General features: G+C 57.2%; 1 pseudogene; it reads left to right on the forward strand.

Annotated features, from left to right (window-relative positions):
- Nucleotides 1-56: 56 nt before the first annotated feature.
- On the forward strand, nucleotides 57-19,158 carry LOC142076139 (adenylate cyclase type 10-like; annotated as a pseudogene).
- Nucleotides 19,159-24,552: the final 5,394 nt, after the last annotated feature.

Consider the following 24,552-nt stretch of genomic DNA (forward strand, 5'->3'; position numbering starts at 1 on the left):
AGATATCTTAACTTCTTTCCAGTGTAGTGTCTCCCATCTCCATTCATCTTTTGGATATGCCTCGTTCCCATGTACAACTAAAAGAGCAAGGCTCAGGTTTGTCTTGTCTGTCGGTAGGGTTCCCACACGTCCAGTGTAATTTAGTGGTGCATGGTCCCAGGGATCTTGTGTCTCAACTAGAAGGGTTATCCTTATCTCGACTAAAAGGAAAAACAAAATTGGGTTGGGGAGATGCTGCTGCTGTTGTTGTTGCCATCGGTATAGGTTCATCTTCTCCTGTTGAAGAAAAAGAAACACAACGTTTCGGTGGGGAAGGCCGAACAGGTTACCCCTTTTAGAAAGAAGGAAAAATCCATCTAGTACCGATTCTGTGTTTTGCACCACTGCTACCAGTAGCTTCCCAAGCAAGTGGGCCACGGGGTTTAGTTAAAGTCACAGGCACAGTTCCAATTTGTGGTAAATCTACCATAACAGGTTGCCCTGGCTGTAATGTTAGCAGACGGCTTCTTTCATCAGCAGGGGGAATATTAGGCTCAGCTTTTACAAAGAATGCTCAGTTTGTTGCCCCCCTGGAATGCACCACCCCCACGGCACAGGAGTCGACACAGATAACTTTTGCTCTATTTTGTGCTGCTAGAACAACTGCCCTTAATTCTCCTACTTGTGCACTACCTTCACCTTCTTCGATAATTTGTTGATGTTTAATGCAGCAGCCTTGGGTTGCCATTTGCCATCTATTCTCCTTGCTGAGGCATCAGTAAGCCAAATATCTTCTGATGGTGTTCCCTCGGTAAAGGGAGGCGCATTTAAAATAGGTGAGGGTTTAAAAGGTTGTTGTAATGCTAATGGGTCTGCATTTATAGGCATCTGTAATTTGGAAAGTTTAGTGTGTCCTTCAGTTAATCTTATTTCCTCTGCAATTCCTGTCAAGTATGCATACCATTTCCTAACTGTAGGCTTTTGTGCAAGTCCTTCTGGGGGTGCAGTCCCCTTCAGAACTGCTTCTAATAAATTAATGGACCTCGCTGCACGAGCCTCCCTCCGGCACTGGGCGCCTCCGGGTCAGTGGCTCAGCGGCAAGGAGGGGACCGGGGTCACGGTGGCGGGCGATGACATAGGGAGGATGTCACTGTGAGCTGATTGTGTCGCTTGAGGACAGCTGACGGGCGATTGTGACCACCCCGCGAGGGCAGAGGGCCAGTCGTCCCGCGCAGAGGCCCCGGGCTCACTGCGACTCGCGCTGTGCGGCGAGGTCCTCGTCCTCCTCCCAGCTGGGCACGGCCATCTTCTCCTGAGGCACCCCACGTGCCACAGGGCGCTGGCGATGGCTTCCATCTGGGAGAGGCAATATTACTACTCCGACCTGGAGAAAGCAGCGGCTTTCCTCCCCACCCTCCTTGCTGAGGACTGCCCCAAGACCGACATTCAGTCTGTCCACGGAGTGCTGCTCTTCGCGGATATTTCAGGTGGGGCGAGCAGGGAGGAGCAACCACGGGCAGGAGCCATTTTGGGGCACACCGGGCCCTTTGGAGCCCTGTCCCTACCCCTCAGCCAGAGTGGCCATCTTGTCACTGCTGAGGTCTTTTGCTGGGATGCCCAAAGAGAGCGGGATGGCTTATCTTGGGCAGTCAACCGCTGCTGCCACCGGCGCTGAGCCGGGGCACGGGAAGGTGTGACCTACAGGCTCTCGCGCCGGGCAGCGTGGAACTGGCTGCCGGGTCCTTTGGCCCACACGGGCATCTCCTGATTTCTGGGTGTCCCTGTTCCAGGTTTCACTGCTTTGACAGAGAAGTTCATCCAGATGAGCGGCCTGGACAGAGGCACTGATGAGCTGGCGCAAACCCTCAACTCCTACTTGGGTGACATTTTGGAGGGTAAGAGCCTCCCTGGCATCGGGCCGTGAGGCTGCTCGTGGAGGGTGGAGGCAGACATGCCAGGCAGCCTGCTCCTGCCTCCTTGGAAGGGCTGGGGCTTTCTGTGGCCCGGAGGAACAGCGAGAGCAGCCAGGGTCTCCTGGCGAGCCAGGACCAGCGCAGGTCCTTTCTGTGGCCAAGGAGGCACCCGCTTTCTCAGCAGGCACCTCTGTGCCGCTGGCGCGAACAGCAGGCGCGGTGACGCCTTGGGGCCCGGAGCAGGCTGAGGGCACCCAGCAAGTGCCAGCGTGCGAGTGACCTGAGGGTGCTGGCACTGACGTGTGGGCGTGCGTGTGACCCCCACGAGCCCCCTTTCACAGGGGATGTCTTGACCCTTCCGAGCTGACCGCCAGCACATTGTGGCCACCCCTTTGGCAGCACTTGTGGAGCAAAGCGAGAGAGTCCTCAAAGATGATGAAGGGTCTGGAGCATCTCTCCTATGAGGACAGGCTGGGAGAGCTGGGACTGTTTGCTCCAGAGAAGAGACGGCTCAGGGGGGATCTTCGTAATGTGTCTAAAACCTGAAGGGAGGGTGCAAAGAGCCACTCTTGCCAGTGGTGCCCAGCGTCAGGACCAGAGGCCACGCCACGGGCAGGCACTGAAACACGGGAGGTTCCCTCTGTATGTCAGGAAGCACTTTTTGACCGCGAGGGTGACTGAGCCCTGGCACAGGTTGTGGAGTCTCCCTCCTTAGAGCTATTCAAAAACGATCTCGCCACCGTCCTGGGCAGCTGGCTCTGTGCGGCCCTGCTTAAGCAGCGGGGTTGGACCAGATGGACCCCAGAGGTCCCTTCCAGCTTCCACTTTTCCGAGCTTTGGTGGCGTCTCGAGGCCCCGCGACCCTGCCTGCTGTGCGGGTACCAGGGCTGTGGCCACTGTGAGCCTGGGAGACAGGCTGGAGTGGGGCTTTCCTGAGCTGTGCCCCAGAGCGCACCCTCACCCGGGTGCTCCTCTCCGGGCAGAGGGGCTTGCTCTGTGGCTTCTGGAAGAAGGTGTCCACATGACTCTTCTTTTCCTTCCCTCTGTCCACAGAGATACTGGTGTTTGGAGGAGACATCTTGAAGTTTGCCGGTATGTACTTAGGACGACGATGCCCACGGGTCCTGATCTGCAGCACTGAACTGGTGTGGCGGCCATTTGCTCTGCTCTCCTTCCCAAGGGGCTCCGTGCAGCACCTTCAGCCAGCTTTCTGGCCAGGCACGCACCCCCCCCCGCAGCGCCCTTTCTCCAGGCTTCTCTTCCCCCCCGGGCCTGCCTGCGGTTTGGCTTTGGCTCCCCTCGCTCTGCCCCCGCTCGTAGGGCCCTGGGCTGGGGGTGGGGGCAAGGAAGCACCGAGAGGAAGAGACCCCCTCGGGAGCGCCGCCGAAGGTGTGTGTCGGGGTGGTGGTGAGGGGCAGGGAGGTCCTGGTGGTGGCGGAGCTCGGGCTGCCAGGCTGCGAGGGGAGGGGTCGTCCCTGGTGCGCTGCAGCTGCAGAGGAGCGCTCGGGGCGGGGGGTGCCACCGCTGCCGGCTGGCTGCTGCTGCGGCTGGCCCGGGAGAGGAGAGGTGTCCCGGTGCCCAGGGTGTGGTGCTCCAGCAGGATGCCCTCCCACAAGCCCATCTTCCTCAGCACGGCGGCCGGTTTCTGCTGTCCCTGCCACTGAGCATAGGTCGGGGAGAGTCAGGGCTCAGCAGAGCCTGTACCTTCCCCTCGCTTTCCCCAGGGGATGCTGTGCTGGTGCTGTGGAGAGCCCCCCCCCAGGAGATGGCTAAGACCATCCGCCTGGTGCTGCAATGTAGCCGGCAGATCCAGAAGAAGCACGGGAGTCATGAGACGAACGTGCGTCAGAACATCCAGCTGAAGATAGGTACGGGTGCTGTGCCAGGCGCAGAGCCGTGGCACTCTCCCGTGCCACAGGGTGCTTCTCACCGGCAGGGAATGCGGGGATCCCTACTGGGGCTGGTGCCAAAGGAAAGCATCTCCTGCAAGCATTCAAGGGGCCAGCTGTGGTCGGAGCGGGGATGGGAGACCAGGACTGCTGGGTTTGCACGCGTTTGCAGATGCAGAGGAAGCTTCAAGGCAGAGCGGGTGTCAGATCAAGTATTAGGGTCTTGGAATGTCCGTTTTAGCAGAGACCTCTGCAGGAGGGAGCTACCCTTTCATTTTTTTCAGGTGGGGGCAGCTTTGCCCCCTTTCCCCTGCTGGATTCTCCCCTGCCTTGCACAAAGAGCAAAGGGGAACGGCTTTGCAGACGGCTGTGGGAAGGGCTTTGGCAGGCTGTTGTGTTTTCTCAAGCAGAGAGCTACAACCTGCCTGCACGTAAACGGAGCAGGCGGTGATCAAGCCTGCTGGTTTGCTGGGCTTCTGGGGCAGGCAGGGCTTCTGACGCCCGGCACTCTCAACACATTCTATTTCTAGACACCCGTTTCAGGGACCCGTGTCAGTGCGCTCCCGAGTTGGACGGAGGGTGCCCTCCCCCTCCATAACGCCCATCTCCCCGCTGGGCTTCAGATTAGCTTCTGAACAGCTGAGATGCCGGGGGCTGCGGAGCTCAAAACGTTCCCTGTGTCAGTTCTGCTTCTCCCTCTCTCACCAGGGATCTCTGCAGGGCCCATGGACCTCCTGATTGTCAGACAGAGGACGTGGCAGTACTTCTTGATCTCTGGCCCGGCCCTGGATGAAGTTTGTGAGGCCCAAGAGCTTGCAACGGCAGGCGAAGTTATCCTCTCGGCCGCCGCCTGGGAGCAATGTGAGCAGCAGAGTCTCAGGACCAGGAGATGTGAAGGCAAAAGAGCTAGGAAGGTGGGTGGATGGGATAGCGTCTAGAGCCATTCTGAAGACCCCGACCTGGGCATGAAGGAGGGAGGTGTCAGAAGGCTGAGGAGCTGAATGTGGAGGGAGTTGTAGCTGTGAAAGCGGGCAGGCAGCTGAAGCTCTTGTCCTTCCACCTCAGGGGTACCTGTGGGCTGGGCTTGCTGGGTTTGAGGGGTCGGGAGGCACTGGAAGGGTTCTGGCCCCACCAGCAATGTCCTCTGTGGGTCACGGAGCTGTTGTTGACAGCTGGGGGATGCTTGGGGGATGCCTGCCCAGCTCCGGTGCTTCTGAGGAAGCACTGCTGTCCCATCCAGCCAGGAGGGCTTGTTCTCCCCTCTTCTGGGCAGTGACAGTGGGGGGCAGGCTCTGTCCCCTGGGGCTCCTGGGGAGGCCAGTGGCAGCGCTTTCATTCCCTGTGTCTTCAGGTTACGGACATGGATTGGATGCCTTGGTCAGAATCCCAAGACGTTTTACGCAGGCTTGTCCAATACCCAATGGAGCACCGCTTGGAAGGGGAAGGTGAGTGCCAGCTTCACCTTCTTCTGTGACTGCCTGGGAAGGTGCGGCCCGGCTGCTTCAGGGGCCAGAGAGGAACCACTTCTGCCCTCTTCCCCCTTTCCGTCAGCGCTCACGCTTTTGGCCCTCCTGTGCATCGGCTGGGGCAGTCACTGCTGCTGCCTCCTCCTGCAGGGGACAGTTCTGCCCCGAGCATCTGGAGGTGGCAACGTGAGCAAACGAGAAGGCTCTTTCTCCTCCCTGCTTTCCACCGCCTCGTAGTCCCATCCTCCCAGCGACCACCTGCACTTTCTCTCCTCAGGTGCCATGAGGCCTCCTCTTATGCCCCATGACCCTGATGCGGAGGAGGAGATTAGGAAGTACATACCAGAAGCTGCTCTCAGGAAGGTATGGCCAGGCCACCACTGCCGGGGGCTGCGTTTTTGGAGGGCAGCAGCGGTGCACTGCAGAGATGGAGTTCTCACGAGAACAGACAAACAAAAGAAAATGCACCCTGAGACGACAACGCGGGGAAACTGAGCCAAGGGGCACCGGTGCTGCACCATTGCGTGCGTTGTCCTCAGAGAGAGGCGGGTGGCGGGAGGCGGGCGTCTGTCTCTCTGTCTTTGCCGTGGGTATGGTTCTGGATGTGCTGCGGACATGACGGTGGGATAAAGGGGAGATTCCAGTGAAGTCCCTAGGGCGCTCCTGAGGGTCGCCCCTCATGTCCGTACCTGTATCTGCCTGCCGCAGGCCGGGCAGCCTGCCGGCCATCTGCACCCAGAGGAGGATTTACCCCTTCCTCCTCGTACCTGCTATTGCCGGGACGCCTGCTCTCCCTCGGGATGGGGGGTGGGCAGTAAGCCCCCGGGAGAGCTGGGCGGTGAAGCCGTCCTGCTCTTGTCTTCCAGCTTGATGACAGAGTGCCGCTGGACTTCTTCTCTGAGCTGCGGCCGGTCACCAGCCTCTTCGTCCAACTGCGGCTGGCTGCAGGAAGCAGCAAAGAGGATTTCTGCGTAATCCTCCGCAATGCCAGCAGGATGATGCTAGAAATCCTCCGTCCGCACAACGGCGAAATCAACAAAGTCCTCCTGTTTGATAAAGTGAGTGTGAGGGAGCAATCGTCTCCCCCTACCCCGAGAGGGTGGGCGGTGAGCAAGAGGGAGAGACCCTACTTAGGCGTCGTAGCAAGATGTGCTGCATCTGTCCTTGGCAGGGCTGCACGTTCCTCTGCGTGTTTGGGCTCACCGGAGAAAAGCTGCCCTACGAGAGCGTTCACGCCTTGCAGTGCGCTAGTCAGATCTCCTACGCGTGCCCCATGATGCTCAGGGAAATACAGTGAGTGTGTGGTGGGGGGGCGGGTGCACGCTGCCTGGGACGGTGCAAGGGGGCTTACCAGAAAGAGACGTGCCTTCTAGCTTGCCCGCCCTCGTCCCTGGCAGGAAGGAGGCAGTGCCCTGAGAAGTGGCAGGTGACCCCTGGGCTTAGCCCACGGCAGCCAGGCGGACTCCCTCCAAGCACACCCTGCTAGCCACCGTGCTGGAGCGAGCCCTCGCAAGGGCGAGAGGCTCCTTGGTGCCAGAGGGAAAAGGCCCTTCTGGGCGACTGGCCCATGAACTGAAGCCACCTCATCTCAAGTTGCTGTCATCGCAGGCGGTGACATCATGGGGGCCTTCTTCCCTCTCTCTTTTCTCACAAGAAGGCTGGGGCCTTCTGCAGGTCGCAGCTCAGGGAACGTGGCCTCAGGGGAAGAGTCCAAAACTTCCTGCACGCGCTCTACCCCTGTCCTTTGTCCTTTGCAACCCGGGCATGTCGCACCCCTGAGCTCTCCACGTCCCCGAGGCCCGCGCTGGCGGGGCAGGACGGCAGGCGGCCCAGGCTAGCGCCGCGGGGAGGGGCAGGAAGGGATGGAGCCGGGCGGGCAGGACTGTGCCTGGGACGCTGCTGAAGCCACACCGTTTCCCTGTGTGCCAGGGCAGTGTCTGTTGCCGTTACCAGCGGGACGGTGTTCTGCGGAGTCCTTGGCCACCCTTTGCGGCACGAATACACAGGTAGGAGGCACACGTCTGCGGCGCGGGAGGCTGGCGTGGGCCCGCTTACGCACAGCAGCCTGGAAGAGGAAGGCGGGCTGGGAGAGGGCTTGCCCAGCAGCCGGTCGGGAACGGCCCAGGCGGCGCCGGTCCTGGCCCAGGGCGGGAGAATGGGCTCCGCGGCCGGTTGTTCCCCTGGGTTCTGCTGACCCCGCCGTGGCGTTGGCCTGTGCCGGAGGCGAGGCGGCCGTTGGCTGGGAAGGGCGTCGCGGGGCGGGTGGCACAGGTACATCAACGCGTGCTCTCTCTCTCTCCCTGGCAGTCATTGGCCAGAAGGTGAATTTGGCAGCCCGGATGATGGTGAACTACCCTGGGCTGGTGTCCTGTGATGCAGTGACGTACGCCGCCTCTCGACTGCCCCCTCACTACTTCAAGAAGCTGGAGGACAAGGAGATGAAAGGCCTTGAACACCCTGGCACTGTCTATGAATACCTGGGGATCACCAAGGAGGAGTGAGTGTCCTCTGAGAGGGCTGGATGAGGGGACGGTGGCACCAAGGGTGCAGCCTTGGCCAGCAAAGAGGAGTTCTGCAGAGAGAGACCGGGCTGGTCTCCCTTCCGTGGGGCTGAGAGGGTCAGAAGCCCTGGCGTGGGAGGCTTTTTGCCTCTCTCCCCTGCTGTCTCCTGCTGCTGAGAGAGCGGGAGTAGCCACAGGGATGGGGACGGTTTGTCTGTCTTGGCAGACACAACCTGGCCTTGCAGGCTCTGTCCAAATGGCTTTCAACTGGGCTTTCCGTGCTGTGCTTGCTCCACCACGTGCCCTGGTAATGCTGACCTAAGGAGGTTTTTGTCCCAGCGGCTTCCGAGCAGGAAGCTTTGGGCCAGTCCGGTTCCCATGGGGAATGTGGACCATCGGGACACTCTTCCTCGTGTCTTCCTGCTGAAATCTCAGCTCTTCCTCTGGGCCAGGATTTAACCTTCTCTTTGGATGACGGTTTGAATGTTAACATCGCCGTCTCTTTGAAACTACAGGAAGACTTGAGCCACAGGTGTCAGGTGCTTGGCATCCCAACTCGTTCAGTGACACAAGCCCTCCTTTCCAAGGCACTTGCTTTTCTTGGCCAACGTGGTGAAGCTGTCTGCTAGCCAAGAGCACACCCTGCCTTCTTTCATGTCTCCAATTTCTCTGGGTTTGGCCTCTGGGGATGGATTCTTGATACGTCCTCCTGTCCCACCATGGCCGTTGGGCTTCTCTATGCTTGAAGCTGTCCTAATGTGCAGCTTGAACTTTGGCTGGGGGAGCGTGCAGGGGATAAGATGCTGCTCGAAAGAAAAGCAGGTACCCGAGGAGCACATCCTGCCCCTCCACGTCAGGCTGCTTCTCTGTGTCCCCTGGCTTCTCACCAGCTAATTGACTTGTGTTTTCTTTTCCCCTGCTTCTAGCGTATTTGGCATGGCTCTTACCACGGAGAGGTCAGAGGAACTCCCCTTGCTGGGTAGGTGGAGAACGCCTTGCTCTTCTGAACCCCAGTTTCTTCCCCGTGGTAACTTTTAGTGCCACGCTGGGAAGGGAGAAGCTTTTGCCAGGGATGGTGTTGCCTGCAGCGGCCCTAAGGAAGTGCCGCCTGTCTTGGCCTCTACTTGGTTGGTATCTGTGGAGTGGAAAGCAGGGTGAGGCGCCTGGTGCTCCCTGCCGTGCTCCAGACCTCGTACAAAGGTTCCTTTCAACTATGGAGCTGCTCACACCCCGGGGGCTAAGCTGATCCCCGTCTTTGGGGTCAGGAAAGAGATTTCCTTCTGCCAGACTGACGGAGAGTTTTGGTGGTGGGTTCTCCCCCTCGTACTCCTCGGACTTCCCTTCTTGGCAGCGTCTGCGAGTAGACATGGAAATGTCAGGACACACGGGATGCCTTTAATCGCTCGGTGTCTTGCCGGATGTTTTGGGCCCTGCTATGGCTTAAGCCCAGTAGGCAGCTCAGCCCCACAGAGCCGCTCGCTCCCCACAGTGGGATGGGGAAGAGAATTGGAAGGGCAAAAGGGAGAACACTGGTGGGCTGCGATACAGACAGCTTAATAGGGAAAGCAAAAGCTGCGCACGCGCGCAAGGCAAAATCAGGCATTCATTCACTGCTTCCCTTCGGCAGGAAGGTGTCTAGCCACTTCCAGGAAAGCAGGGCTTCATCCTGCGTAACGGTGACTTGGGAAGACAAGCTCCATAACTCCGAATGTCCCCCTTCCTCCTCCTTTCCCCCAGCTTTTCTTGCTGAGCACAGCATCACATGGCATGGAATAGGCCTTTGGGCAGTTGGGTCAGCTGTCGCGGCTGCGCCGCCTCCAAGCTTCTTACGCACCCCCAGCCTGCTCGCTGGCGGGGCGGCGTGAGGAATGGAAAAGGCCTTGACGCCGTGCGAGCACTCTTCAGCAACAACTCGAACATCGTTGTGTTATCAACGCCGATGTTGGGTCACAAATCCAAAACACAGCACTGTAGGAGCTGTTACTGAAGAAGGTTAACTTTAGCCCAGCCAAAACCAGTACAGGTTTGAAGATGCCGCCTTAGCTACTGGGAAGTGCTCTGCGGCTCACGGTACAGCGAGGAGTCTGTTTGGGACATAGCTGCCTGCAGCGACTCAAATCACCCCTTCCAGTCTCGCGCCGGATCGCCGCGGGGAGTCGCGTGGGGCCGGCTGAATCTCTGTGCTTACGGGAGGGGAGCGGGGCAGGGAAGAGGGCACGGGAGCGGCGCTGTGGGGCAGGCGGGCAGGCGGGTCTGCTGCCGCGCTGAGGAAGGCAGAGGGGCAAAAGCCGGGATGAGAGGGCGGGAAGGAGGCCTGGGTGTAGGCAGGCTGGCGGGTGCGGTGGCGGGGAGGGAAGCTGCGGTGGAGGGTGCCAGCTGAAGGGACGGCTCTTTGCTTTTCAGCACACCCCAGCAGCTCCTTTTCTTGTTTGTCTTCCCAGGTCGGGAGAAGGAGATTGACCTCTTTCGCAGCTGCTTGGAAGCCTATAAGGAGTTAGGACAAAGGCACATCCTGGCATTTGAGGGCAGGCTGGGCTCCGGCAGGAGCCACTTACTTACTGAACTGGCCCATTTAGGCCAGGAAGCTGGCTACAGGTACAGGTTTTTGACCCGTAGCTTTGGGACACTGCCCCTGCCCATCCCCTGACAGCCATGGAACACTCCAGCCCCTCTGCCAGTGCGCCTGGCCCTTGGACTGCAGCCTCCCGAAAAAGCCTCCTGGAGACACTCCCTAGGAGCTCCTGTGTGCTCGGCTCCCGCCTCTGCCTCTTCGGGGAGTTGGAAGTGGCTTCTTGAGCCGTGGCCTTTCCTCCTTCACCTCTGGGCCAGGCACAGATAGAAGGAAAGAGCCCAAGCTCGGTGCTTTTCAGCACCAGACCCAACAAACAGCAGGGTGGCCCGTCCCAGAAGCCCTGCTTGCCCTCTGCCTGTGTCCCAGCGGGAGGACTGGGGCAGAAAAGCCTTCCTGTGGCCTGGGAGGCAGACTGCTGAGGTCTGGAGCCCAAAGGCAAGCTCACCCCTTGCTCCACCCTTGCCTCTTAGCCCCGTGAGTTCCTCTGCAGGGGGCACGTAGCGAGACCTGGGGCCGACAGGGGGTCTGGGCCCAGCTCTCCCAGTGGCTTGGCAGCAACTGCCCCTCTGTGCCCTTTCTCGTACGGGGAGTGAAAAGCTTGGGCTTCTCTGGGAAGCACTTTGGGATGGGTGGCTGAAGAGCCCCGCGCAAGGGCACCTCCACCCTTTGGTCTTAGAAGGCATGGGCCGTTGGGGAGCTCAGTCCCTTTTGCTTTTGCACGGCAGGGTGGTTGCCATGAAACTGGTCGAGGTCAACATGAGGCAGTCCTTCTCTGCCCTCCGTACCCTGATGGCCAGGGCTCTGGGCCTCCACGACTGTGAATCGAGCAGCGCCAGGCAGAGCGTGCTGCAGGAAAAGCTCCAAGGGACCATCGAAGAGAGCAGCTATTGCCACCTCAATGACATTTTCCTCGTCGAGGTAAGAGAGAGGCCTCTCTGGCCCTGGAGGAGGCCGCCTCCTGAGCTCTTCGGGGTCCGACGTTGTGTGGGCGCGCTGCTGGGCGTGCCTTAGCTCAGGGGGGGAATCGCAGGGGTCACGGCACACGTTTCCCACTCCCGGGCCCGGTGGTGAGATCATGTCCCGCACTTCAGCCGGCAGCGCCCGGTGCCTTGCTCAGCACCCTGGAAGTGCGTTGGAGAGAGGCTGGTGCTGCCCTGGTGCTGAGGTCACTGCTGCGTGAGTGGTCTGCTCCAGCCAGCCCGAGATGCCCACAGCCGGAGAACCAGCTCTTCAGCCCACCCCAAAGCCCCAGCTCTGCCAAAGACCCTCAGCAGAGGGCCTCTGCTTGAGGCTCCGGGCGAAGTCCCCACTGGGGCTCCCCGTGTTGGGGAGAGGTGGGGTGCTGAGGCCAGCAGCGGCGGTTTGCTCTGCACTCTTGCTTGGTGGGTAAGCGTGCCTAGCCCCGGAGTGACGTTTCTCCCTGACTCTGCTTTTCTGGCCAGTTTCCCGTTTCGGACAAGGTTCGCAAGATGCATGAAACGGAAAGAAAAAATGAATTGCACGCGACTTGGACGAAAGTGCTAGAGAAGGTGAGCATTTCTCCTTCCTTCCTCCTGCGTCGCAGAAGGACAACAACCCTGCCGGCTGCGGGCTCTGCGCCACAGCAGTGTGAGCGGGTGGGAGGACCACGTGCCTGGGTCATCGCGCTTCAGGGCCCGAGAAACCCCCCACCTCCCCCCGCAGCCCCACAAACACACCCCGTAACTTTCCTCCTGTAAAGCCTGCCCTGCAGGAGAAACAGTCTTCTGCATTCCCTCGGCCAAGCTCCCTCCTCCTGCAGGGCAAGCGATGTTAGGTGCGACCTGAAAGTCTCAAGGGAATTAAGTGTCAGTAAGCTGCTGAGCAGGGAAGTGGTTGAGGAGAGACTTCAGAGAATCCTCTGGAGAGAGAGTCTAAACCTCCCCTGGAAGACGCTTGAGAATCCACCGGATTCCCCTCAGAACAACCTGCTTTTTTCAGACCATTGGAGGAGAATTTGGCATAGTTGTCATCGGCAATGCCCATTTCATCGACCTTGCCTCCTGGAGTATCATGTCACCCGTGCTCCGAAACATCTCCCTCTTCATGGTCATAAGCTTAGCTCCGGGCTACGCGAGAACAGAGAACTTCCGCAAAGCTGCAGCAGACAACACAACACCCCAGAAAATCACCTATCTTCGTCTGGCTGAGCTGAAACCCTCAGCCGTGGTGCAGAAAGTCTGCAAGAACCTCGGAGTGGTCAGCATCTCCAGGGATCTGGCGAGGTAAGTTGGAGCCAGGGGAGCTCTTCCTGAGGGCTCGAACCTCTGCAGACCGTGGAAGGGAATCAACCCCCCAGGAGAGGGGGCGCAGGGCCTCCAGAAGCAGCACTGACTCTAGCGAGTACCTGACAGGGGTTGCTTGTTGTGCCTGGCCCTGGCAGGCGGGAGCTGAGAGCGGGCGACTCCCCAGACACAGAGCGCGGGGCTGTTGCAGAGGGAGGAAGGGAGGCAGGGAGGAAGAGTCCCGAGCCCCAGCGTGGCCGGGCTGTGAAAAGGCCTCGGTCTAGGTGGCCAGGCTGTGGGGGAGATTCCCTGGGGCAGAGGTCCGCCCTGCTGCCAGAGAGGACCTAAGCTCCTGCGGAGAGGAAAGGCCGGGCTCGCTGCTCGGTGCTTTGGGCGTTGTCCGCAATTCTTTTCCCATGGACTTCAGCGAAGGCTGGAGGTGCAGGGGGGCCCAAAAGCCCAAGCCAGCGGGAGGACCGTCCCTTTCAAAAGTGCGGTGTAGCTGGCTGCCGGCTCCCCTGTTAGGCGCGAGTGACTCACCACCCACCCGAACTGTGTTTCACCTTACTTCCCTTCTGCTGGTCACTGCTGGGTCTGCTCCTGTCCAGGTTCCTGATCCAAAGGAGCTCGGGGAACCCATATTACTGCGAGGAGCTGCTGCGCTGCCTTCGCAGCAACGACATGCTCCTGTTCCGCACCCGGAGGCAGGGTGAAAAAGCAGAGGACAACTGGGAGAGCCTGATCAGTAAGCACCTTTACGGCTGACGAGCGAGTTGTTGTGGCGCATTCTCCGCAGCACAGTCTTGCCCCGTCGTTCCCCCACGGATCTGGGCAGAGTCAGATCCTGCAGCAGGGCAGAACTTGGTCTGGCGGAGGTGTGGGCTCCTGCGTGCCTTGCTGTTGGGACAGCCAAAGCAGGGGCTAGCGAGTTCTGGTGGCTTGGAGGGGCCTAAATTCTTGGGGCAGGGGCTGGGGGGCTAAAACAGGGGAAATTGCTCTGGAGCACATGTTTCTGCTGTTCCTTAGGCGTCCTAGTGGGCATGTCATTTGCCTTGGCCAAATGCCAGCTCGCTTGAGAACAAACCCCTGGAAACTTGAATCCAAACCCATAAATCCCCACAAGGATGCTGGTAATAGAAGAAAACGGTGGTAATGCCGCCGAGAAAGCAATGCCAGCCAGAGTGCTGTGGCCTTGGGAACAGCCAGGACTGACGCTCCGTTTTGCATCATCGCCGGCAATTTCCCTGGCTGCGAGGCAGCGCTGTTGAAGGCAGCGATGCTGCTGCTTTCTGTCCCGGGGCGTTCAGTCGCGGAAGCTTTGACTGAGGGACTGTTTGGGAAAGCTGGTCTGAAGGCAGAACATCTTTGGGAGGGCTATGCAAAGAAACTGTTTTGCTCTGCTCAATGACCACGTTCAGCACAGGCAGGTCAGCGCGCCCGCACTGGGCCACGTAAGGTGGGACTTGTCCCATCTCAGGTGAATTTTGAGATGTTTGCAAGCTGCAAGTCCCTTTGCAAATTGCCTTATTCGTGCTCTCCTGCTCCACCCAGCTTCTGCAGTCGAGGCGTCGTCCCTCCCAGCACCCTCGAGCTCCAGCGCGGGGACCGACGGCAGGGTCTGCATCATCAGACCAGATGTGAACCTGGAGAACACCGTGCTGCCCGGCACCTTGAAAGGTGAGGGGCCGAGCGCCGCTCTGCCCGCTCTGCCCGGGGGGCTGCAGAGTCGCCCTCTCAGCCCGGGGGCTCTGCTGGGAACCAGAAACAGGCCTGGGGTTGCGGGCAGCCGTTTTCCCCTCCTGGGTGTGCACCAGCTGTGAGCCTGCTGGCTGCTTTCCAGCAGCAGGTAGGAGAGAAAAGGTTATTGGTGCAAGACTAACACGGCTCCCTTTTCTCACAGAAACAAATCCTTTGCTGGGAAAAATCTGTGACTTGCCTCTGACTCAGCTTTGAATGTGGCTTCTACCTCGCTATTCTCTTTTTAAGTTCCCCAGCTAACGCTGGTCTCAAGGCACTTGACCCAAATCAAATCCATTTTTTTTTCTGTGGATTGGCACAGAAATCCCCCCGTAGCCAGGGGAGCTGGATGGGGGAGCTGTCAAGGAGCGTCCCTCCTCTCTAGCCGTAGCCATTTGTATGAACCTTGGAGAAACGTCACGCTAAAGCATTCCCGCTATTAAGTTGCTTTGTCCAAAAACAAGCCCAGAAGAAAACCAAAAGAAAGGAATAGTATCGTCTGGGCAAGTTAAGACAACCGTTGTGGGGAGCTCCCAGTCCACCTCTGAGGTGGGGAAAGTTCTCCGTTCTCTGCGTGCACTGTTGGGCAGAAACCTACTCCAGGTCTGGCCGGGCGCAGCACGGGATGCCTGTACCTGCTGGATCCTGCCCTCCTCTGCCTCGGTGGGGGAGCATTTGTTTGAGCATCTCGCTTTTCCCCAGGCCTCGTGGCCTGCGATTCCAACAGGAGCGGAGCCGTTTTGAAGACGCCTACCCTGGGCTGCGATTGCCCAGCAGGCGCAGTCCCGAGGAGAGGAGGCCAAAGTCTACCCCGTTTCACGTGTTGAAACTTTGCAGCCTCAGCCTGGGGAACAGGCAAGAGGGAGACGTGTTGCTTCTTTTTGACAGAGGTTGTGCTGGCTCAGCTCGACCGGACAAAGCCACTGAAGCAGATGATTTTGAAGTTCGCAGCTGTCATCGGGCCGGTGTTTACCACCCAGATGCTGTCGCACATCCTTCCCGCTGACATCAGGCACAAGATGAATTGCTTGTTGGACATGCTGGTGAGCGACAACATCCTTAAGTGGCTGAAAGACACAGAGCTGCCAGAAGATGCCCAAGAGGGGCCAGCCATCTGCCCGCAGGCAGAGCACGGTAAGGGGTAGCAGTGAGGTGAGCCAGGGAGCTCCCGGCTGTGTCCCGGCGGGGCTCCCCGGGGCATGGTGCGCTTCCCCCCCGTGATGGGCGGGTGGAGCTCGGGCAGGCACGGCTGTTCGGCGTGGGCTGTTCAAAGGTCTCACAGGTCGATCTCAAAGCACACCAGCTTTGCGCCGGAGGGAAGGTCCCACCAGCTGGCCCAAGGGCCTCCGCTCCCCTGCCTCCAAGCACTGCTCGTGGCGCAGGCATGAGAGGGCGTGTGGAATCCCTGACGTCCTCTCCCGGCCGCCTGCAGCGCCCAGATGAAAGATGCCCTCCAGAGTGCCCTGGGGCCTTCGACAGGCCTTTACTCAGCTTTGATTCCCCTGTGGCAGAGGGGGGGGAATCTGGGGGGATTGCCCTGGGGACTGCCCTGCCAAGAGCGGGGAGAAGGCGCTGGCTGGGGCTTGCTTCGGCTGGCGGCAACACCCCCAGCTCCTGCCCGGAGCGTAGCTGAGCGCTGTGTCCCCGGGGCTGTCCTAGCGTCAGCAAAGCAAGCCGGGCCCTTTCGCCCCGCGCCGCAAGGCTCGGCGTGCAGCAGCGCTGGTTCGCTGCCCAGGCTGCGCACCAAGGCAGGACTTTCGCGCCCCGGTTGGGACGGCCCCGAGCCCTGGCCCCAGCTCGGGCTGATGCAAAGGCCCTTTGCCTTGCAGGCATGGAGAGCCCCTGTCTGAGCAGGAAGGCCGTGCAGCAGCAGTGCAGCGTCCTGGCCTTCCGCGTCCCACTGCTGCGGGAGGTTGCCTACGAGCTGTGGCCCGCGAGACAGCGGGGCACCTTGCACCGCAAGTGTGCCGCCTTCCTGGAGCAGCACGCACACAAATGCCAGAGCTGTGGCCAAGGGGACTTTGTGGCCTTCCACCGCTTCGCCGTCACCAGCACCCAGGACGGAGGGAGCTGTCGGAGCCCTGCTGAGCAGGGCGACTCGTGCAGCTGGGAGGCCTTGGTGTTGGCAGGAGAACAGCTGAAGAGGAATAGGATCCGCGACACCGAGGGTATGCTGTGCACCGTGCTCCGCAGCCCGGGCCCTCCAGGAGCCCAGGGGCGTGTGCTGGGGATCGGGTGGGAGTAGATCTGCTAGGGGCCAGCCCAGGAGGTGAGGACGACCACGGCAGACTTTCCTCTGTGTGTCGGGACCCTTGCAAGGATTCTTGCAAGCCCGCTGGGAGAGGGAGAGCAGCTCTGCCCCTGGGGTAGGCGAGGAGGTGTCTAACCCCCTGTTCTCTTCCCAGATGCTGCAGATCCTCTGCAGGCTTTCACGGAGGAGGATTTTGGGTGAGCAGACAAAGTTTTGATTATTTTTGAAGCCAGTGAGCTCAGGGTCTCCAGAGGAGACAAAGGAAGTGCCGGCATTTGGCTGCTGGTTGTGACTCTAGCTTAGGGAAGAGGCTTTCCGTGGGGTGGGAGCTGGGAGGAGATGGCCATGGAGATGAGAAAGTGCCTGAGGAAGCCCGTGGGCTCAGAGCGATCGCCACACTACACTGGAACAGCCCTGGCTTTCCAGTTCCTGCAGAGTAGCGCTGCAAAATCTGCAGGGCAAAAGCCGCCAGAGGGACTCGGCTGGTTTGCCCGTGGGAGGTGACAGAAAGCCCAGCTTGTGTTTTTCTCCCTACCTACAAAGCACCTGTAAGAGTCACGCCTGCCTGCGGCCTCGTGCTCTGCTTTGAACAAAGGGCTTTTGGTGCCGTCTCTGTGGGGAGAAAGACCAGCAGAGGTGATGCCCGTGTGTTCTTTGCTCTCTTCCTCCCCGGGAACTCTCCTCTGAGCAGTGCGGCAGAGAGCGAACAGGCAGCTGAGCTGCCCAGCAAGACCGACGGGAAGAGCAGCAGCGCGTGCTCCTGTGAATGCGAAGCCATCGTGGAATCGGTGCTCGTGCCTTTGGCTCGCCACTACAAGGCGATGGGCGATACTGCCAGAGCCTTTTACTACCTCCTGGAGTGTGCGGCTGCCTACCTGCACGTCTCCAACATCTACATGGTGAGGTGCCCCGCTTGCCAGCACCCACTGTGCACGGAGTCCTGCCTGGCTCCGGGCAGGACAACTTCCCCATTGCAGTCGGGCGTGCCTTGGAAGGGACGGGGGTCAGACCCTGACTTTTTCCTCCGGTTCGCCTCTTCTGCGGCAAGAGACGCAGGGCGCTGTGCCCTTGGCACGAGGGGCATTAGCAGGGAGGCGGTCTGAAGGATCACTGGTGCTGTGCTCTGAGCCAGCGTGGCTGTGTTTGGGCGGGCATCACCAGGGGGAGAAACAGGCCCTCTTAAGACCGATGCCGGAGGCAACGAGGGAGGACAGGGCTGGCCGTGGGCTCCGCACCCACGCTCACCTGCTCTCTGTGTGCTTGCGCAAAGGCCCTCATGAAGCTGAATGAAGCGGAGGTTCTGAGGAACTCAGTAGCGGAGAGAGCGAAGGTGATAGCCCGCTTCGAAGAGACCACCTTCTTCAGCCTCAAAGGGGAGGTAAAGAGACGGGGAGGTCTGGAAGGATCTCCTTGGGGACGGAGCTGGATGCCTGCCCCAGTTGCAGGGGATATCCCCGGCATCTCCAGCCACTGGCAGATTCCTGCAGTCTCTTGGGCAACTCGGCCATGTCGGGATGTTTCCCTTTTCCTCTGCAGGCCTCCTGGCGTATGGGACGCGTGAAGCTGGCAAAGAAAATGATCAGGAAGGCTTTGAGCCTGCTCAAAAGGCAGTTCCCCCGGACCATCCTCGGAGCCTTTGTCAAGTCTCAGGTGGAAAAGTTGCCGTGTGCCGCGTACGTTGCCAGAAGAGCATCCTCCCTGCCGCAGGAGGCCCGGTAAGAAGCAGAACTGAGAACCCAGGGGAGGAAGAGCCATCTCCTCCCTGGTCCCAGGCACCTAGGCCCAGCCCTGCCTAGACTTGAGGCCACACCTAACCTGGCGCATGGGCCTTAGCAGGACCGAGGCACCAAGGAGCGATGCGCGGGTAGAACAGGGACCGGCAGAGCCCCACGCTCCCTCCCTCCCTGCGCAGTCGCGGGAACAAAGCACGCCTTTGGGTAAAGAGCAGCTTGCAGCCGGGGATGCGTCTGCCGGCGCGCGTTGGCAGTGGCAGGGGGTTGGTGGTGGCTGGGAAGAGAGAGCTGTGAACAGGGAGCAGAGGCTGAAGAGGGGCAGGGGGTCTGGAGGCAGGAGCAGGACGTGGGGACGGAGCAGTAGGTGGAGGTGAGGAGTGAGGATGAGGAAGCTCAGAGAGTGATCCCCCTTTTCCTGCCGGTTCCCAGCTTTGCTTGGCCCCCCCGGCGCTGTAGTGCCAACACGCCCTCTCCAGCGGTCGGCTTCCCCCGGCGGCACTTCTTTGTCTGCCCCCTTCCGCTCCGGCAGCCCTCCCTCCATCAGCTCCCTTTCCTCCCAGGAGGTGTAACTGGCTTGTCCCCCGCCCCGCTTCCCCCGTCCCTGTCCCATGTAGCACTGTGCAGCGGGTGCCCCTGGGCCCAGCAGTTTCTCTTGTGCGGCAGGAGGAAGAGGCTAGCCCGGCTGCTGCGGCAGAGCTGCTGCCTTTCCTTACTGGAGCACCTCTTCAGCCTGGAGGGAACGCCCAGCGGACCAACGTTCTCCCGCCTGGCAGCGCGCATGAAGGCCAACACGGACAGGGCAGCGGACTCCTATTGGGCAGCAGACTCCCGCCACAGATCCGCTTAGCTTCATTGCCACCCTGTTCCGTCTCATTAAACGTCTCCTTTATGACGACCTTTGTTGTCATTCTGAGATACGCTGTCCTATCGTTTCCGTGGAGGGCTACTGGTGCTCCCTCAGCGATGGCTGCAGCTCTCTCGCAGGCCCTGGTGCAGACTCACGACTGAAGACGCTTCTGAGTTTAGGTCACATTCAAACCAGAGACCCTCTAAAACCCTGGCCCTCTCTCTTGCCCTTGTTCCTCACCCCCCACGTACGGTCAGCCGTACTGCTGTTCCCTGTCCTTCCCCAGCTAAAGGGGAGGAGAAACCTGTTCAAGAAGGCAAGGGTGGCAGGAAGAGCCCCAGCTGCCGAGGGGACTTTGGACAGGTATCTCCAAAGGTTTTGCCTTGTCTGAACCCGTTGGGGGACTTGAAACAACACAGCCTTCTGCCCCGCATTGCCCGCAAGTCAGCGTCTGCCGCAAAACTCTACGAACAATTACGGTGCATAAGCAGCACCGCAGACACTGGGGAAGAAACGTGGGGCCACAGCACGCAGGTAGGTCATAGGTCCGCTCCTCCTGCCCTTCCAGCTGGCAGCACTCCTCCCAGCGGCAGAATTCCTTAGGCTCATCCCCTCCGGCTGCCTACCAGCGGCTTTGGCGTGAGAAGGGTTTGCATCTGGAAGTTGTTATCTTCTGCGCTTCTCGCTGAGGCACCTGTAAGATCGTGGCAGGCTTCCAAATCGCGGGCATAGCTACAGAAGAGGGGCAGGAGCTCACCGGCGAATTGCAGCTCCGTTAGGGAACTGCAGAATGGCAGGGGCTTCACTCGAGGAGCTTCCAGTCACCTGCAGGAGCTCACCGGCGAATTGCAGCTCCGTTAGGGAACTGCAGAATGGCCGGGGCTTCACTCGAGGAGCTTCCAGTCACCTGCAGGAGCTCACCGGCGAATTGCAGCTCCGTTAGGGAACTGCAGAATGGCAGGGGCTTCACTCGAGGAGCTTCCAGTCACCTGCAGGAGCTCTGCCTGTGCAGCTTTGCCTCTGGCACCCTCCTTAGCACAGAAGTTCGGTGGCCGAGCTCACAGCTGTGCCAGGCCTTCTGGTCCAAAAGCTTCCGTTTCTTCACACAGGCGTTAAGCAGGACCGGGGTCCCTCCGGCCGCACGTAATGGCCTCCCCGCTGCCAGCTGGGACCGTCCCTATGTGTGGCACCTACTGCAGTGGCCAGTTGTGCCTTCAGCCATCCCCGAGGTGGGCGGATAAAGCTAACCCACTCCAAAAGTCAGCCCAAAAGGGGACCGATCAAGTCACAGAGTCTCACTTCAGAGATGACCTGGAGGTGCCTGGATTCTCGGTACCCAGCTGTGCTCCAGAGCGGCCAGCTGCACGTTTCAAGGATGCTTCTGGTCCCCAGGCTCCCAGGAACGTTCTTCTGCTCAGCCATTTCCCCTTCGGAGCAGTCACCCTCAGGCTGCTCACACCTGCCTGTTCCTGCCCTACCAGCACCCCAACCGCGTGGCATCACAAGCACCTGCACAGCAGAAGCAGAGCCCAAATCCTCCTCTTCACAGCCCAAATATTGTTGGAGCCAAGCCTCATTTTTAGGGTACGAACCCTCATAAGTTCCAACCCCCCCCTTTTAAGGGCCAAACACTCATTTCAAGGGCCCAGAGCATAATTTTTAAGGACCAAAGTCTGCTTTTAAAGGTCAAAGCCTCATTTTTAGCGTCCAAAGCCTTATTTATAGGGTCCAAACCTGTCTTTTATTACCAATAGCCTTTTTTTAGGACACACGCTTCCATTTTTTGGGTCTAAACCCTCACTATTATGGCAGAAAACCTCATCTTGGGCTCCAAAGCCTCATTTTTATGGTCCAAAGGCTCCGTTTCAGATTACAAAGTCTCAGTTTTAGAGTCCAAAGCTGCATTTTTAGTTTCTAAACTCTAATTTTCAGGTTCCAAAGGCTCAGTTTTAGGATCCAGCCAGTTCTTTTTAGGGTCCAAGCCATATAATGAGCATCCAAACCCTCATTTTTATGGTCCAACCCCTCTTTTGGGGCTCAAAGCTTCATTTTTAGGGTCCACAGCTTTGACTCTAGAGTTCCGAATTGCATTTTATGGCCCAAACCCTCCTTTTTAGGGTGTAAACCCCTCTTTTGCGGCTCCAAGCTTCATTTTTAGGGTCCACAGCTTTGATTCTAGAGTTCAGAATTGCCTTTTTATGGCCCAAACCCTCATTTTAAGGTCCAAACCCATCTTTTTGGGCTCCAAGCTTCATTTTTAGGGTACACACCTTGGGTTCTAGAGTTCAGAATTGCCTTTTTATGGCCCAAACCCTCATTTTTAGATTGTAAACCCCTCTTTTGGGCCTCAAAGCTCCTCTTTTAGGGTCCACAGCTTTGATTTTAGAGTTCAAAACTGCCTTTTTACGGCCAAAACCCTCATTGTTGTGGTGTAAAACCCTCTTTTGGGGCTCAAAGCTCCACTTTTAGGGTCCACAGCTTTGATTCTGGAGTTCAAAATTGCATTTTTATAGCCCAAACCCTCATTTTTAGGGTCCAAACCCCTCTTTTGGGGCTCCAACCTTCATTTTTAGGGTCCACAGCTTTGAGTCTAGAGTTCAGAATTGCCTTTTTATGGCCCAAACCCTCATTGTTAGGGTCCAAAGCCGTGTTTTGAGGCTCAAAGCTTCAATTTTTAGGTCCACAGCTTGGATTCTAGAGTTCAGAATTGCCTTTTTATGGCCAAAACTCTCATTTTTAGGGTCCAAACCTCTCTTCTGGGGCTCAAAGCTTCAATTTTAGGGTCCACAGATTTGATTCTAGAGTTCAGAATTGCCTTTTTATGGCCCAAACCCTCATTTTTAGTGTCCAAACCCCTCTTTTGGGGCTCAAAGCTTCATTTTTAGGCTCCACAGCTTTGATTCTAGACTTCAAAATTGCCTTTTTAAGGCCCAAATCCTCATTTTCATGGTTGAAACCCCTCTTTTGGGGCTCAAAGTTTCATTTTTAGGGTCCACAGCTTTGAGTCTAGACTTCAGAACTGCCTTTTTATGGCCCAAACCCTCATTTTTAGGGTGTAAACCCCTCTTTTGGGTCTCCAAGCTTCATTTTTAGGGTACACAGCTTTGATTTTAGAGTTCAAAACTGCATTTTACGGCCAAACACCTCATTTTTCTGGTGTAAACCCCACTTTTGGGGCTCAAAGCTCCACTTTTACGGTCCACAGCTTTGAGTCTGGAGTTCAAAATTGCCTTTTTATGGCCCAAACACTCGTTTTTAGGGTGCAAACCCCTCTTTTGCGGCTCAAAGCTTCATTTTTAGGGTCCACAGCTTTGAGTCTAGAGTTCAGAATTACTTTTTAGGGACAAACCCTCATTTTTAGGGTGTAAACCCCTCTTTTGGGGCTCAAAGCTTCATTTTTAGGGTCCACAGCTTTGATTCTAGACTTCAAAATTGCCTTTTTATGGCCCAAACGCTCATTTTTAGGGTCCAAACCCCTCTTTTGGGGCTCCAAGCTTCATTTTTAGGGTCCACCGCTTTGAGTCTAAAGTTCAGAATTGCCTTTTTATGGCCCAAACCCCCATTTTTAAGGTCCAAAGCCTCCATTTCAGTTTACAAAATCTCATTTTTAGAGTCCAAAGCTGCATTTTTAGTTTTTGAAGTCCGATTTTCAGGCTCCAAAGGCTCGGTTTTAGGTTCCAGCCAGTTCCTTTTAGGGTCCAAGCCATATACTGAGTTTCTAAACCCTCATTTTTAGGGTCCGAACCCCGCTTTTGGGGCTCAAAGCTTTATTTTTAGGCTCCACAGCTTTGATTATAGACTTCAAAGTTGCCTTTTTATGGCCTAAACACTCATTTTTAGGGTCCAAACCAGTCTTTTGGGGCTCCAAGCTTCATATTTAGGGTCCACAGCTTTGAGTCTGGAATTCAGAATTGCCTTTTTATGGCTCAAAACCTCATTTTTATGGTCCAAACCGCTCTTTTGCGGCTCAAAGCTTCATTTTTAGGGTCCACAGCTTTGAGTCTAGAGTTCAGAATTGCATTTTTATGGCCCAAACCCTCATTTTGAGGGTGTAAATCCCTCTTTTGCAGCTCAGAGCTTCATTTTTAGGGTCCACAGCTTTCAGTCTAGAGTTCAAAACTGCCTTTTCATGGCCCAAACCCTCATTTTTAAGGTCCAAAGGCTCCATTTCAGTTTACAAAATCTCATTTTTAGAGTCCAAAGCTGCGTTTTTAGTTTCTAAAGTCCGATTTTCAGGCTCCAAAGGCTCGGTTTTAGGATCCAGCCAGTTCTTTTTAGGGTCCAAGCCATATACTGAGTTACTAAACCCTCATTTTTAGGGTCCAAATCGCTCTTTTGGGGCTCCAAGCTTCATTTTTAGGGTCCACAGCTTTGACTCTAGAGTTCAGAATTGCCTTTTTATGGCCCAAACCCTCATTTTTAGGGTCCAAACCCCTCTTTTGGGGCTCCAAGCTTCATTTTTAGGGTCCACAGCTTTGAGTCTAGAGTTCAAAACTGCCTTTTTATGGCCCAAACCCTCATTTTTAAGGTCCAAAGGCTCCGCTTCAGTTTACAAAATCTCATTTTGAGAGTCCAAAGCTGCATTTTTAGTTTCTAAAGTCTGATTTTCAGGCTCCAAAGGCTCGGTTTTAGGATCCAGCCAGTTCTTTTTAGGATCCAAGCCATATACTGAGTTTCGAAACCCTCATTCTTAGGGTCCAAACCGCTCTTTTGGGGCTCAAACCCTCATTTTTAGGGTCCACAGTTTTCATTCTAGACTTTAGAATTGCCTTTTTATGGCCCAAACGCTCATTTTTAGGGTCCAAACCCCTCTTTTGGGGCTACAAGCTTCGTTTTTAGGCTCCACAGCTTTGAGTCCAGAGTTCAGAATTGCCTTTTTATGGCCCAAACCCTCATTTTTAGGGTCCAAACCCCTCTTTTGGGGCTCAAAGCTTCATTTTTAGGGTCCACAGCTTGGATTCTAGACTTCAGAACTGCCTTTTTATGGCCCAAACCCTCATTTTTGTGGTGTAAACCACTCTTTTGGGGCTCAAAGCTCCACTTTTAGCGCCCACAGCTTTGAGTCCAGAGTTCAGAATTGTCCTTTTATGGCCCAAACCCTCATTTTTAAGGTCCAAAGGCTCCGTTTCAGTTTACAAAATCTCATTTTTAGAGTCCAAAGCTGCACTTTCAGTTTCTAAAGTCCGATTTTCAGGCTCCAAAGGCTCGGTTTTAGGATCCAGCCAGTTCTTTTTAGGGTCCAAGCCATATACTGAGTTTCTAAACGCAGAATTTTATGGTGTAAACGCCAGTTTTGGGGCTCAAAGCTTCAATTTTAGGGTCCACAGCTTTGATTCTAGAGTTCCGAATAGCCTTTTTATGGCCCAAACCCTCATTTTTAGGGTCCAAACCCCTCTTCTGGGGCTCAAAGCTTCATTTTTA

The sequence above is a fragment of the Calonectris borealis genome, unplaced genomic scaffold (assembly GCF_964195595.1).
Source record: "Calonectris borealis unplaced genomic scaffold, bCalBor7.hap1.2 HAP1_SCAFFOLD_33, whole genome shotgun sequence".
Lineage (NCBI taxonomy): Eukaryota > Metazoa > Chordata > Aves > Procellariiformes > Procellariidae > Calonectris > Calonectris borealis.